This window comes from Pseudochaenichthys georgianus, chromosome 19, assembly GCF_902827115.2.
Source record: "Pseudochaenichthys georgianus chromosome 19, fPseGeo1.2, whole genome shotgun sequence".
In the NCBI taxonomy this organism is placed as follows: Eukaryota; Metazoa; Chordata; class Actinopteri; order Perciformes; family Channichthyidae; genus Pseudochaenichthys; species Pseudochaenichthys georgianus.
In genome coordinates this window covers 10,080,626-10,093,603 of record NC_047521.1, presented here as the reverse complement: position 1 = coordinate 10,093,603, position 12,978 = coordinate 10,080,626, and the positions used below count along the sequence as shown (strand labels likewise).

The 12,978-nt window shown below is 41.9% G+C and overlaps 1 long non-coding RNA gene across 1 annotated transcript; it reads right to left on the bottom strand.

Annotated features, from left to right (window-relative positions):
• Positions 1–567: 567 nt before the first annotated feature.
• Positions 568–1,891, bottom strand: LOC117464314 (uncharacterized). The gene is made up of 3 exons (XR_004554070.2): positions 1,772–1,891; positions 995–1,094; positions 568–641 (listed from the first exon to the last, which is right to left on the bottom strand). It is a non-coding gene; the product is annotated as an uncharacterized lncRNA (long non-coding RNA).
• Between the last annotated feature and the right edge of the window lie 11,087 nt (positions 1,892–12,978).

Here is a 12,978-nt window from a genome sequence, read left to right as displayed (position 1 = left end):
GTGGGATGAGCACACGGCACCAGAGACCAGCCCTCCTCGGGAACAGGTGGGGAGGGTCTGCAGGAGAGGACAGGGGAGGAGGAGCAAGAAAAGCAAGAGCAAGAAGAAAAGCAAGAGGAAGAGCTAGAGGATGAGGTAGAGGAGGAGGAAGAGCTAGAACGAGAGCTAGAGCGAGAGCAAGAGCGAGAGGAGGAGGAGGAGGAGGAGGAGGAGGAGGAGGAGGAGGAGGAGGAGGAGGAGGAGGAGGAGGAGGAGGAGGAGCGAGAGGAAGAGCGAGAGGAGGAGGAGGAGGAGGACCTAATGGAGGAGCCAGGGTCAGACTTACCTTCATCCACAGCGCCTCTCCTGCTCCCCCTGCTGCCAGCCTGGTCCCTCCTCTTCATCAGAAGCCTCAGGTTCTTCTTCCACTTCGGCTCAGGGGCGGGGCCAGCTGGGGGGCCAAGGTGGGAGCCGGCGGATGAGTTGCAGACCACCCTGAAGGGGGTGAGAGAAGAAGAAGTGTTAGATCCAGAGGCAGCTGTACCTGGGGAGCCAGGTGAGGAGCCACTCTGGGAGGGGGGGGCTGGGGTCCTGCGCAGGATGAGGCGGGGCCGGCTGGGGTCTGGCAGGAGGACCGCTGTCCACTTGTAGTGCCGGTCCATCTGAAGGTCAAAATAAATACAACAATCAGACCACTGCTCCACGTCATGACGACACACCAGCGAGGGTTACACAATAATCACTCTCTCATCACATACTGAATTAAAAGGAGGACAATGCAATAATACATTGTTCAAACAAGCGCTGCAGAAAGTGAAACAGACATGAGAGCATTTGACTGAAATATGAGCTAAAGAAAGGAAGCTTGCAAGAAACAGCCATGGCTGTAATGTGCACACTTTTTAAAAACATGTCTTGCCTTTACTTTTCTCAAGGACAATAAATCCATATGTGTTTATAGTAATTGTGTAAAATGTGTGATGTTTAGCTTCTGGAAAGTGTTCGCCCTTCTTACCGTGGTTCTCAGTGGACTGAATGAAGCGGAGCCAGGTGAGGAGCCAGGTGCTGCTGGGATCCTGCGAAGGATGAGCTGCCCACTTGTTTGCTTGGACCAACTGAAGGTGATAAACACAACACATCAGGTTAATATACCATGGAGTGTTACACCAGAATCACTTCCACATATTGAATTCTAAGGATCAATTATTGTAAAGAACATGTAAAGAACAAACTAGGAACAATCCTAGTTTGTACTGCTATGTCTCAATGCTTTTTTACAGTGAGGTTTACATTAAGCAGGTTTATATAACTTTCACAGAGGCAAAATTACACCACAATTTCTTCAACAATATGTTAATTTAAGCTCTCCTACTAATTGACAATAGCATGTAAATATAAATCTATTTCTGTTGCAGCTATTTCACTTAATCTACTCTGTAATGATCAAGAAACGAGGACAGTCGTGAATATCAGTCATATATATTCAATAAAAAGGATAAAATAATGTTTTAACTTGTAAGCTTGTTTCAGTTATGGTTTGTAGCGCTACAAAGAAAAAGGTCAAATCAACATACGTTAGCATGCTAACTTTTTCAACAGGTGAAACGGTTGGTCAGTATTTTGTCACAACAGGATTATTACACTCTGATTTGATTAATTAACAATACAAATAGAAGTAATTGTCAATATCTTCAGATATATATGTGATTTTGTACGGGGTTTGGAGAGCGTCAGTGGTAAAATGCATTGAAAACAACGTGGGTGAAAAAAGTGAATAAATGTCACATCTAACCCGAAAAACGTCCTGTACGTTTTGACAGTAGGGTTTAGGGAGAGGTCCGGAAGCAAATCGTATCAGGTTTATGAGTTTGTTTTCAGAGAAATCGTCGAGTGAGAGCAGAAATGTTGAGTTTCTGACCGTCAGGAAGTTTGTGTTTGTTCAAACTAAGAGCATTAACCTGGAGAGCCTGCGTAGCAACCACGGAACCCTCAAGTCTCGCTCAGAGCTCTCGTGAGGCCAGGTCATATTGTTGTTACATTTAATTTAATATAACTATAATCGAAATATCTAGCGTAGGAGCATCACATCAAAACACTCCTAGAACTAGATTTCGACTCATGGTCTCCTGATATAAACGAAACTAAAGACGATGTGCACAAGCAAAGTTGAACAAATCTGAAAAATAATGCGACCATGAATAAATGAGCCACTTATTGCAAAACAACGTTCGTTTGAATGAATATCACTAACCTTGTGTCCAAGACAGCACCTGGGCCTCCTGTAATACAGTTTCCTCTGATCAGTGGCGAGCCGTCAGGGCCCTCTAGGCCAGGGGTCTTCAACTAAAATTCAACGAGGTCCAGTTAGAGAAAATGTCCCCATGCAAAGGTCCGGAACATCAAAATGTCTAAGTTGCTTTATGAATTAGTGTGATATATATTGAAGTGACCTGTAGCTTTATCAACGTCTGCATGTAATCAACAACTGACTGCCAATCAAATAAAGAAAGTAGCCTACAATTCAAAAACAACAATATTTATTGTCAATTAACATTACTGAAATACTGTGGATATTTGTAATGTTCCTCTCGGGCTGCATTTACAAATAAAATAGAGAAAATAAATAAAATAGCTTTTGAAAATATGTGCATCTTAAAAGTGCTTAATTTTAGATAAATAAAATAAAGTGTAGCAGCAGCTTGAGTGTCCCTTTTTCTTTGTTAACCGTTTCACAGCATGACTTAACAGTTTCAGCCGATTATAGAACAATATCAGTCTTTACACATCATAACAATTGAACAGTTTTAAAGTTTCTCTTTCTTTCCCTCTTATATTGCAGTCCCTCACTCACTCACTACCCTCCTCTAGGGGGGCATGCTCCCCCGGGAAGATTTTTTTTTAAATATTGAAGTTAAAAGCATCAATGTGGTGCACTTTGAGAGCAACATTAAGAGATCTATGGATACATCTCTCAACACCCATATGAAACAGAACTGTAGCATATTTTTATTTTTGGATATTTTACAAATCACTCCCCTTTTAAACTCTATTCTTGTTATTTTTAACAACTGTTGTGTTGCTGTCATATAGTATTTTATACCTGTTTTTCATTTAGTCTCATTAATAACTATAATGATCATATCAAGGTGTGCCTTAACCTCACTGAGCTGAGGTTATTTGAGCATCTCAGGAGAGAGCTCTCTTCCACCTGGTTGTAGAAAAGCTCTTTAAATTCGTTAGCATAGCTAGCTAACCAGATGCTAATAACAACAGATCGCCACTGTGCTTACAACTAAAGACACAGCCACGCAAACACTGCGGCATGTGTCGCTCCTTATGGGTATTGCAATATTTTAAGGGCTGGAGCGGCGTTCCGGTGCTCAGCACTCCTTTCAGAAGAGACATATACCACGTGAAGACACTTACGCTCGTGTTGTGTTCATGAACCTGTCCTTGGCCAGGAAAAACAGGTACTCGATTGTTTAATTATTTTTGTGGTCTAGATTTCTTCTTCTTTTTTGAAGTGAGAAGTTGTCCGTCTGTCGGACTGACTCCCTCCCACCCCCCCCCCCCCCCCACCCCCAAAACGAAAACTCTTCGGTTCTCCACGAATTACACAAGTCACCCAAATCAGCGTTAAAAAAGCGGGAGGCGCCGAACAATCCCCTATTAATGTATTGATTATAGAGAGGCGAAGTCCCTCCCTTTCCGGGAGCCTCCATGGGACCCCGGAAGCGTACAATTATACATTGAAGTCAATGGAGAGAGAAAGGTTATCTTTTGATCCCGTTTGAATTGTGCCACGAATGACAAATGATGTTTGTCAATTTAAAAGAATATTTTGCAAGTAAAAAAAATTAAAATGTGTCGTAAAACTGTGAAGTTACACATTTTTTTGTGTGAAACCACTGAGTGAACTACAGGTCTCTTGGTCTCGCACAATACGCGTCACCATCACAAAGATGGCCGTCACTTTAGCCAATTTCACCTGTTTCTTTCAGAATGAGAATAAAAGTATAAAACGAGGTGACTACAAGTCTGGACACGTTGAGAGCTGTACATACACGAAAGGGGAGTTATTCGGTTCTGTAAGAGCAGCGGGACCGGCTTTACAAGATGTTGGTGAGTAATATGAGTGCAATGTGTAACGTTAATGTCAGCTAGCTAACATTAGCTAACAAGGTACACTAACGTGTTTTGTTTCAGTAACTAGTGTTCTCCTTTAGAACTTCGTGGTCTGTGTGTGCTGTGGATAACATAATGTTCACAAGAACAAGGTAAACTCCCGTGTTTTGTTTTAGTTGCTCTTCAGATTGAAGCGGCCAGTTTTATATCGACTATACTGTATGTGTGATCTCCTTTTACATCTCGTTGTGTCATTTGAGTTTATTTGCTGTGTGTAGATTCAAGGGTTTTGGTTATCTTGTCAATTTGTTTGGTTATCCAGGCACAGCTGTGCGTGACTCCCTCGGGTACACTGGTATGTGTTTTCCTAATGTAGAGAGCATTGATTAATTAATAAACTACACACTGAGTCTAGATCCTGACCAAATCCTTTATTATTGTTGATCAAATGTTTTTCAAAAATGTATTCATACACATTTAGAAAAATACAATGTACAATCACAACCAGTACAACACACATTACAAAAAATACAGAAAAAACAAACAATAACAACAATCAGACAAAACTATGGAAAAATAACCCCTCCCACCCCCAGATCCGGACCATCCTTGTATTATTGCTCATTCAATCTATTATAGCATGCTAACAAATGGTACTTACTTTATTTGTACAGATCTGCATGGGAGACGATGGCGCGATGCAGAGCGCTGTCTGTGATTGTGCACGGGGGATGTACAAATGCAGCCACGCTGCAGCATTGGCAATATGTGCCATGTGGCAGATCGCTCCACAGATGTTGAGTGCTAGTGGAGGAAGCCTGGCACTTCCAAAGTAGTCCAGCCGGTGTCTCAACTTTACCAAAAGTGAGAGGAGACATACAACCCACTGGCCAGAGACATCGCCACTCAGGATGTAGACTGGTTCAGGTCTGCACTGAGGGGCGCACAGTGTGGCATGGCATGGCTTTTGTCACCTGAGCCAGAGCCGCGGCCTCAACATCAGGCCATTGTCACCGTGCCGGAGCTGGTGAAGGGGCATGGGGGTCGGTGGCTTGAGGCAATTCTTGCCTCAATGCGACTGAGCAGAGACCAACAAGCTGCCATCCAGACAGCCACCGGAGGACAGCGGACAAAGTGGCAGTTACACAGGCGGGGCAGGTTGACAGCCAGCAAGTTTGGTGCTGTGCTGCGGTCGGGACTTTCATCCACTCCATGCGCGTCCCTCATGAAGAGGGTGCTCGGGGGGTACAACTTGGACGGAGTCATGGCTGTCAACTGGGGGGTTGTAAACGAGGCCGAAGGGGTGAAGGCTTTTGTGCAGACCTATCAGGAGACAGTGTTTGAGTCTGGTCTCTTTGTGAGTGAGTCGGTGTTTTGGGAGCATCCCCCGATGGACTTGTGCAGCCATCTGCCCTGCTGGAGGTGAAGTGTCCACCATCATTATATAGGATATATATATATATATATATATATATTTGTATACATATCTGTATATTGTATAATTTTATTTGATTTAAAAGTATTTTTGATCTCTGTCTATAAACACAAACTGAGTAAGATTGACAATAAAGTTGACTTTGAAAAATATATATATTCTTTATGAAAATAGTTGACTGTTGGAGAAATGAATCCAAATGAAACGTTGGACTGAACTACAACTACGCCTTTAAATCTCTACGGACTGTTTTTCAGTGGGATGGCAAGTTCCTATCTTTAAACATTTATTAGTTTTTTCTCAGAACAGATTTGATTTTCTGAAGTTAATTTAACTTAACCATGTAAGGTCATTATTAAAAAGGTACAATCAATTTGTTTAGGGTTGAATAAAATAATGATAAACATTTAATTTGGATAATTTACTGACTGCTCTACTCACCTCTTCCTTTTTATAAAGTGAAACAGTTGAAACGATAGATTTTAGTAAACTTAAAAACAACCTTCTCCAAAAGCTATCAAGGAATATACCTAATACTTGTTTTAGAACTTTATTACATATTTTTATATAAATAGTTTGAGTGATCCATAATTGACAGAAGCTTGTGTTTACACTGACCTGTTACTCATATATTAATGTCTTTGTAACTTATTTAAACCACTACCTCACTAATTTCTTTCATTCATCACGGTTCAGTAAACTAAGTGACACATGAACCAGTTTAATAATTATAATAACGTAGGATTGCAACTCTTTGAAACTGTAGGTGGCTCTTAAAAGAGCCGTTGTATTTGGGTGTGCTGGTCTCAGGTCAGTCTAAGCCCTCTCGCGGATGCGGCGGGGCAGCTGGATGTCCTTAGGCATGATGTTGACCCTCTTTGCTTGGTTCATCTTACTGGGGGGCAGCTACATGGATGTCGGTGCAGTCCACAATCATTGTGCAGTTGAAGGCAGAATGAATTTATTATTGACTCCGAATGAAGCACAACTTCATGTCATACAATACATTGACTTTATTTGTAATTGTGTAAACAAATAAAGCATTGATTAGCAAGCAGGACCTGCAGGAACAGAGCACGGTGATGGATGGAACTGGGAAGAGAGAAGAATAAAGAAAACAGATCAACTTCATTATCGGATATTAAAAATTCAATTTCAAAACAAGTTGCCGCTCCTACAGTTTTCTAGTGTGTAAAGATGATTTCACTTGACCTATGCACAATATCACACTCAATACATGTGTGTCTCTGGGGGGTGCATTGTGCCTTTGATGTATATAAATAATATACCATAACCAAATACTATTACGTACAGTGGAAATCAGGTTGCCAGAGCAGGTCAGTCCAGTGTGCATGTTCCTCAGGGTCTCAGCAGTTACAGGTGAGGTAAAGAAAATAAAAGAGAAAAAGGTCAGTAACAACACTTTGAATAATTATCTCTTTTAATAATGTTCTATCAGTATCACTCAACTACTGTCTTTCCAACAAACAGATTGACTCACTATCATCACAATGAAACACGTCCAGAAGAATGGACCACAGATGGAAATTAGCTATTAGCTATAATCTGGCATATTGCATCTCTTCTCTTTGCTGAGATTAATGTTTTTGTATGCATGGTCCTTCTATAAATAAATACATGGCATGCAAAGCTGCCTGCCTGCCTTCCTTCCTTCGACTCTCCCTGAACTGCCTGATCTTTTAATGTTCAATGTTAACCATTTGAGCAGATAGCATTAAGTAGAAAAGATCGCAGATGCTAATCTGCCGTTAGCCTACCTCCCGCCCCCTTAGCACCTGGTGGATGGGGCGATAGGCTCCTCTTCAAATGTTTCACAAAATACTTACCATCATGACTACTCTTACTGTTTCACTTCATGTTAAGGCTAATACAAATGACAAGGCTAAGTAATGTGATGCTAACTAACGTGCTCGCTACTAGCTATGTAGCTAGCTTGACTGTGTTCCATGCACAACATGTGTATTACCTGATATGTTTGGTCCAACGACTCCTGGTCCTTTCATCAGACGGGAAGCGATAGAACGAGGTATGATCACTTATGTGATTACAACCTGGTACAAAGCACACAGGCATCTTGTAAAAGTGAATTTATTTTTAGCAATCTCTTATTTATTGGAGGGAATAAATCAGTTATGAGATATTCTTCTTCTTCTTCTTCTTCTTCGCTTTAATTACGAGTCGCAACCACTTGGAGCATTATCGCCTGTGACATCACTTACGCGAGCCAGAATGGGATTTGGGATTTGTAGTCTTTGTAGTCGCGTATTTTTCATAGTCTTATATCTCAACAGTTTTACGACAAAATGTGACTTTTTTGACATGGAACTTATTGTTTAAGATTGACAAACATCATATGTGTAGTTCGTGGCACAATTCAAACGGGATCAAAAGATACGTTTTCTCTCTCCATTGAATTCAATGTTAATTTTTCGCTTCCGGGGTCCCATGGGCCGGAAGTAGATGGGCGTGACTTCGCCTCTCTATAGCTCAGGGTCCGTATAGGTCGGCGTCTGGGTCCGGATCCGGACCGCGGTCCGTCTGTTGCCGACCCCTGCTCTAGGCCCTCTGTGAGGGCCTAAGATATTCTAAAAAAATATATTTGAAAACATAAAAAAAATATTTTTAAAAATATTTTGTTGTTGTTACATTTTTAATTAGTTTGACCAAAATAACTTGATTTAATTGTATTTAAAATAACATTTCCAAATAAATAAATCCTTCGAATCTGCCTGTTCAGTTTCTGTTAGAATGTGAAGGGTTAAATGCCGTCTCTGCGAGTTACTGTGAAGACGGGAGAGCTTGTTGGTCCGGTTGGTCCCTCTCTACATTCACAGAGGGCCCGCTATAGTAACTCAACGAGAGAGTAATGTCATATGACAGTACAATTGACCAATCATATCTTCCCTCTAAATAGAGAACCGCAGTGACGCGTCCTAAAACCCGGAAGTAAGTTAGCATTTTTAGCACTTCCGGTTCCTTCGTCAAAAAAGCGATGTATTTTCTCCATAGGGTTTTGGAAAATAGCTCGAAATAAGGTCTGTGGTTGACACAAATTTAAGAGATAAATCACGTTTTGTTCTACGACAGTAGATACATCAGCAGTGACCCCACTGGTGATTTGTGAAGAGTTTACGTGTCTGAAAAACGATGGTTGTTACCGAGTGGCTGAATAGGACTACAGAAATGGTCGAGTCCGTTGTACGTCATTACGCCTACACACGTAAACACTCCCGCTAAGTTTGTTTTCCACTGTGTTCTGCTTGAAAGCAAGTACCTGCCTATCTTTAGTAGCCTATCTGTAGTCTCTTTAGTATCTGTATATCTATATCTTACCATTAGAATCTCTATTTTTGAAATGGTCATTTTTAACACCGTAGTTTTATAAATTATAGAACAATTAATTACCAGTGTTTTCCAATTTTACTCGGCAGTTCGTTTCGTTGGCTAACGTTAGCTAAAGCTAGCGCTACTAGTTAGCTACGCAATGGTTTGTTGCTTTGCTCCGGGTTGCAGCCACAGGTCTTCGCATGAAACGTGCTCGTTCTATCGTTTCCCGGCCAATGTTTTCCAAAGGAGAGTCTGGATTCGTGCCATGAGGTAAGCTGACGTTACATTGTTGTCCATGTCACGGTGAAAGGTAAATGATGGGTAGTGTATCGCCGTTTTAGAGATGGCACTGCTGAAAAGACCGCAAAATAAGTAAAGATAATGAATACATCCTATTAAAACCTGTGTGGCTTATATGATAAGTCTAATTAGTACAAGCAGCATAACGTTTCACCATGTAACTAAAGATTGTAGTCAGGGAAATCAGTTTGACATATTGAACTAATAACAAATCACCTCTGGCTGGCAGAGAACTCTCTGCTCCATAGCTTCTCTTGGACGTAACATCACATGTACATTTTACATTTATATTCAATTTAATATTCCATCCCTAACATACTTTTGTATATATAATAACTTATATTTTGTTTTTCTTGTTATGCTGCTGCAACACAAACATTTCCCCAATTGGGATCAATACAGTAATATCTTAATTAATTAAGAAATATAACTATTATAATTAGTGTAGCAGCTGACACCTATTTTCAATATGGATTAATCTACCTTTATTTCTTTAGTTAAATTTTGATCTATAAAAATGTCAAAATAGTGAAAATGTTCACGAGACAAAGTGCAAGGTTATATCTTTAGATGTTTTGTTTTAGCCTATGTACTGTATGTCTTAATGCTCTTATTTGTGACGATGTGACTTCCATGAAACTAATATTTTATATCTTCCCAACAGACGAGCTGACAGGAAGCCTAACCCCCTAAACGCACCAGGAGCGTCTGCGCCGCGTTACGGCTGTGCCGCGTTACGGCTGCGCCGCGTTACGGCTGCGCCGCGTTGCGGCGGTCGTAAGGATCGCGGCCACTCGAGTCAATGGGTGCTATTCCACCACACGCGCCGCGTTACGGCTCAGACGTGTCCCAGAAGCGGCTCGGCGCAGCGCTTCTCTAAAATTAGGATGAATCCTATTTTTGCCGCGGCGCAGCCGTAAGGTAAGGTCGGACAGGCAGCCCCCCCCTCGCAGGAAGTGGAAAGGTGAGCATCCGGGCCAGGCCCATCCCGCGTATATACTAATTTAGCAGACCCCCCTCCTTCATCACAACACCTCCACTACGATACGCACAATGGACGACGAGGTGTTCATAATGGAAGTGGAGAAACACACCATTTTATACGATGTAACCAATGCTTTTTACAAGGACAACATCAGAAAGGACAAGGCCTGGTTTTTAGTCGCTGCAGTTTGTGGAGTGGAAGGTAACAACTACATATTAATGTTTTAAAGTTAATTAAGAACTGCGAGGCTGCACACACGACGCTCCGCTTCCGCAACGTTTTGAAACGCGCCTGGTGTGTTAGGTCGCAGGAGGAGGTCGCAGGAGGAGGTCGCAGCGTGGCGCAGCCGCAACGTAACGCGGCGCAGACGCTCCTGGTGCGTTTAGGGGGTAACACTCTAACAACCACAACCTTGCAAAGGCGAGTAAATGTAAATTAAAAACGATTCACAATTTCTTAATTTCTTCTTCTTTCTTGCAGTGGGGTGAAGCTGACCTTGCACTTGGTGCCAGTAAGGATGCTCCTCACGCAGGCTGAATGTTTCTCCCTTCCTTACTGACACAGAAGCCCTTGACTTGCAATGCTTCACTAATTGTCATTTCCCTGGCTCTGTAGGGACACTTTACCTCCAGCACAGCGGGAGACCCTTCCAGACCATCTGGAGATGCCCCCAACACTCCTGATTGGGAGAGCCACAAACCTGACTCATGGACCTGCATCTGGGTTGCAGTGGTGAATGCCCTGACGCCCTCACATTCATTCATAGTCCCCCACTGTACAGACAAAACACCACCAAGGGTCTGTTGTTGCCCTAGCGCCCTGGCAATAAGGGAAGCAGTCACACGCTTTGACCTCAGGACAGCTCCAACGTTGCTGGCAGTCAACCTTCCTTTCCTGAACAAATGCCAGTTTGGGTTGGTTCGCTGACCAGTGTAGCCACCTGAATTGCCCTCTGTTGCTCCTCAGACAATGCCATGCTTGCCACAATTGCCTCAGGTCCCTGATGCCCAACAGATTTGAGAATTTCAGGAACAGTAAGTGTTTCCAAGCTGTAGTGTTCCTCTTCTGGCTCTGGGGAGAAAAGCCAAGAAATTCCTGAGAACCTGCCCCAGAGTCTGTCCCTCAGCCAGTCACGATCTTCGGAGGTGGGCTCTCTTGTCAGCGGGTTGAATGAGTTATTGGTTGGAGGAAATAGCTCCTCCACTGAATGCGTACGTTTAGCTGCCTTTGGCTTCTTCCACTGACAGGGGGTGTCAGTGCAGCTGAAACTGTGGATGGCAAAGATGGCTAATGCAGCCGCATGACTGCATTTCCATTCTCCACATGGGCATTCACATTTTGTGGAGAGAATTCCCTCTTCTCCTGTAGATACCTGTGGTGGTGGGATTGTTTTATTATTTAAAATATATTTACATTTGTAATGCCTTCCCAATTATAGCCTACTGTATGTTTATTTCATGGATATTTCTGTGTTTTCTGGTGTGTAAAATTTGTAATCTTGGGGCCTCTTCTCTTTAACGTCTACATGCTACCACTGGCTCAGATAATGAAGAACAACAAAATAAGTTACCATAGCTATGCAGATGACACACACATTTACCTAACCATTTCACCAGGAGACTATGCTCCAATTAAAACACTGAGTAAGTGCATTGAACAAATCAATGACTGGATGTGTCAGAACTTTCTCCAATTAAACAAAGATAAAACTGAGGTAATGGTTTTTGGAGCTAAGGTGGAACGTATAAAAGTTAGCGCTGAGCTTCAGTCTGCAATGTTCAAACCAACAGATAAAGCCAGAAATCTAGGTGTTGTCATGGACTCTGACCTGAATTTCAACAGTCACATTAAAACAGTTACTAAATCAGCCTACTATCACCTAAAGAACATATCTAGGATTAAAAGACTAATGTCACAGCAGGATTTGGCAAAACTTGTCCCGTTATCTTCAGTAGACTGGACTACTGCAATGGTGTCTTCACAGGTCTCACTAAAACATCTATTAGGAAGCTGCAGTCCTCACTAACACTAAGAAAGTGGATCACATCACTCCTGTTCTGAAGTCTTTACACTGGCTTCCTGTGTGTCAAAGAATAGATTTCAAAATACTGCTGCTGGTTTATAAAGCACTGAATGGTTTAGGCCCAAAATACATTACTGACCTCCTGCTAAATTATGAACCATCCAGATCTCTCAGGTCTTCAGGGACTAGTCAGCTTTCTGTCCCCAGAGTCAGAACTAAACATGGTAAAGCAGCATTCAGTTATTATGCTCCAAATATCTGGAACAAACTCCCAGAAACCTGCAGATCCGCTGCAACTCTGACTACTTTTAAATCCAGCAAGAAGACTTTTCTTTTTGCCGCTGATTTTAATTGAACTATTCACATCTTAAACTGCACTGTAACTTTTATCCATGTATTTTTTCTTTTAATGTTTATTTTATTAGCTTTGCTTTTTAATGACTGATTTTAAATGCATTAATTTCTTAATGTCTTTCATTTTTTGTAAAGCACTTTGAATTGCCATGTGTTGAAAAGTGCTATATAAATAAACTTGCCTTGCCTAATAAAGATTTCATGTGACACATAAAATGGATTTGTTGATGGGAATTAATGTGAATAAATTAACTCTAGGTTAACGGTACTCTTGCTATAACTACTCACCGACACTCTATAAACCTTGTCCCTCATGCTAGCCCTGACAACACCGGTAAGCACACCTTCGTCTAGGCTGCCCGTGTCCTGACTTGTAGTGGTTCTCTCCTCTATCTACACTCTTGTCATCTTTGTAAAACGATATCAGAC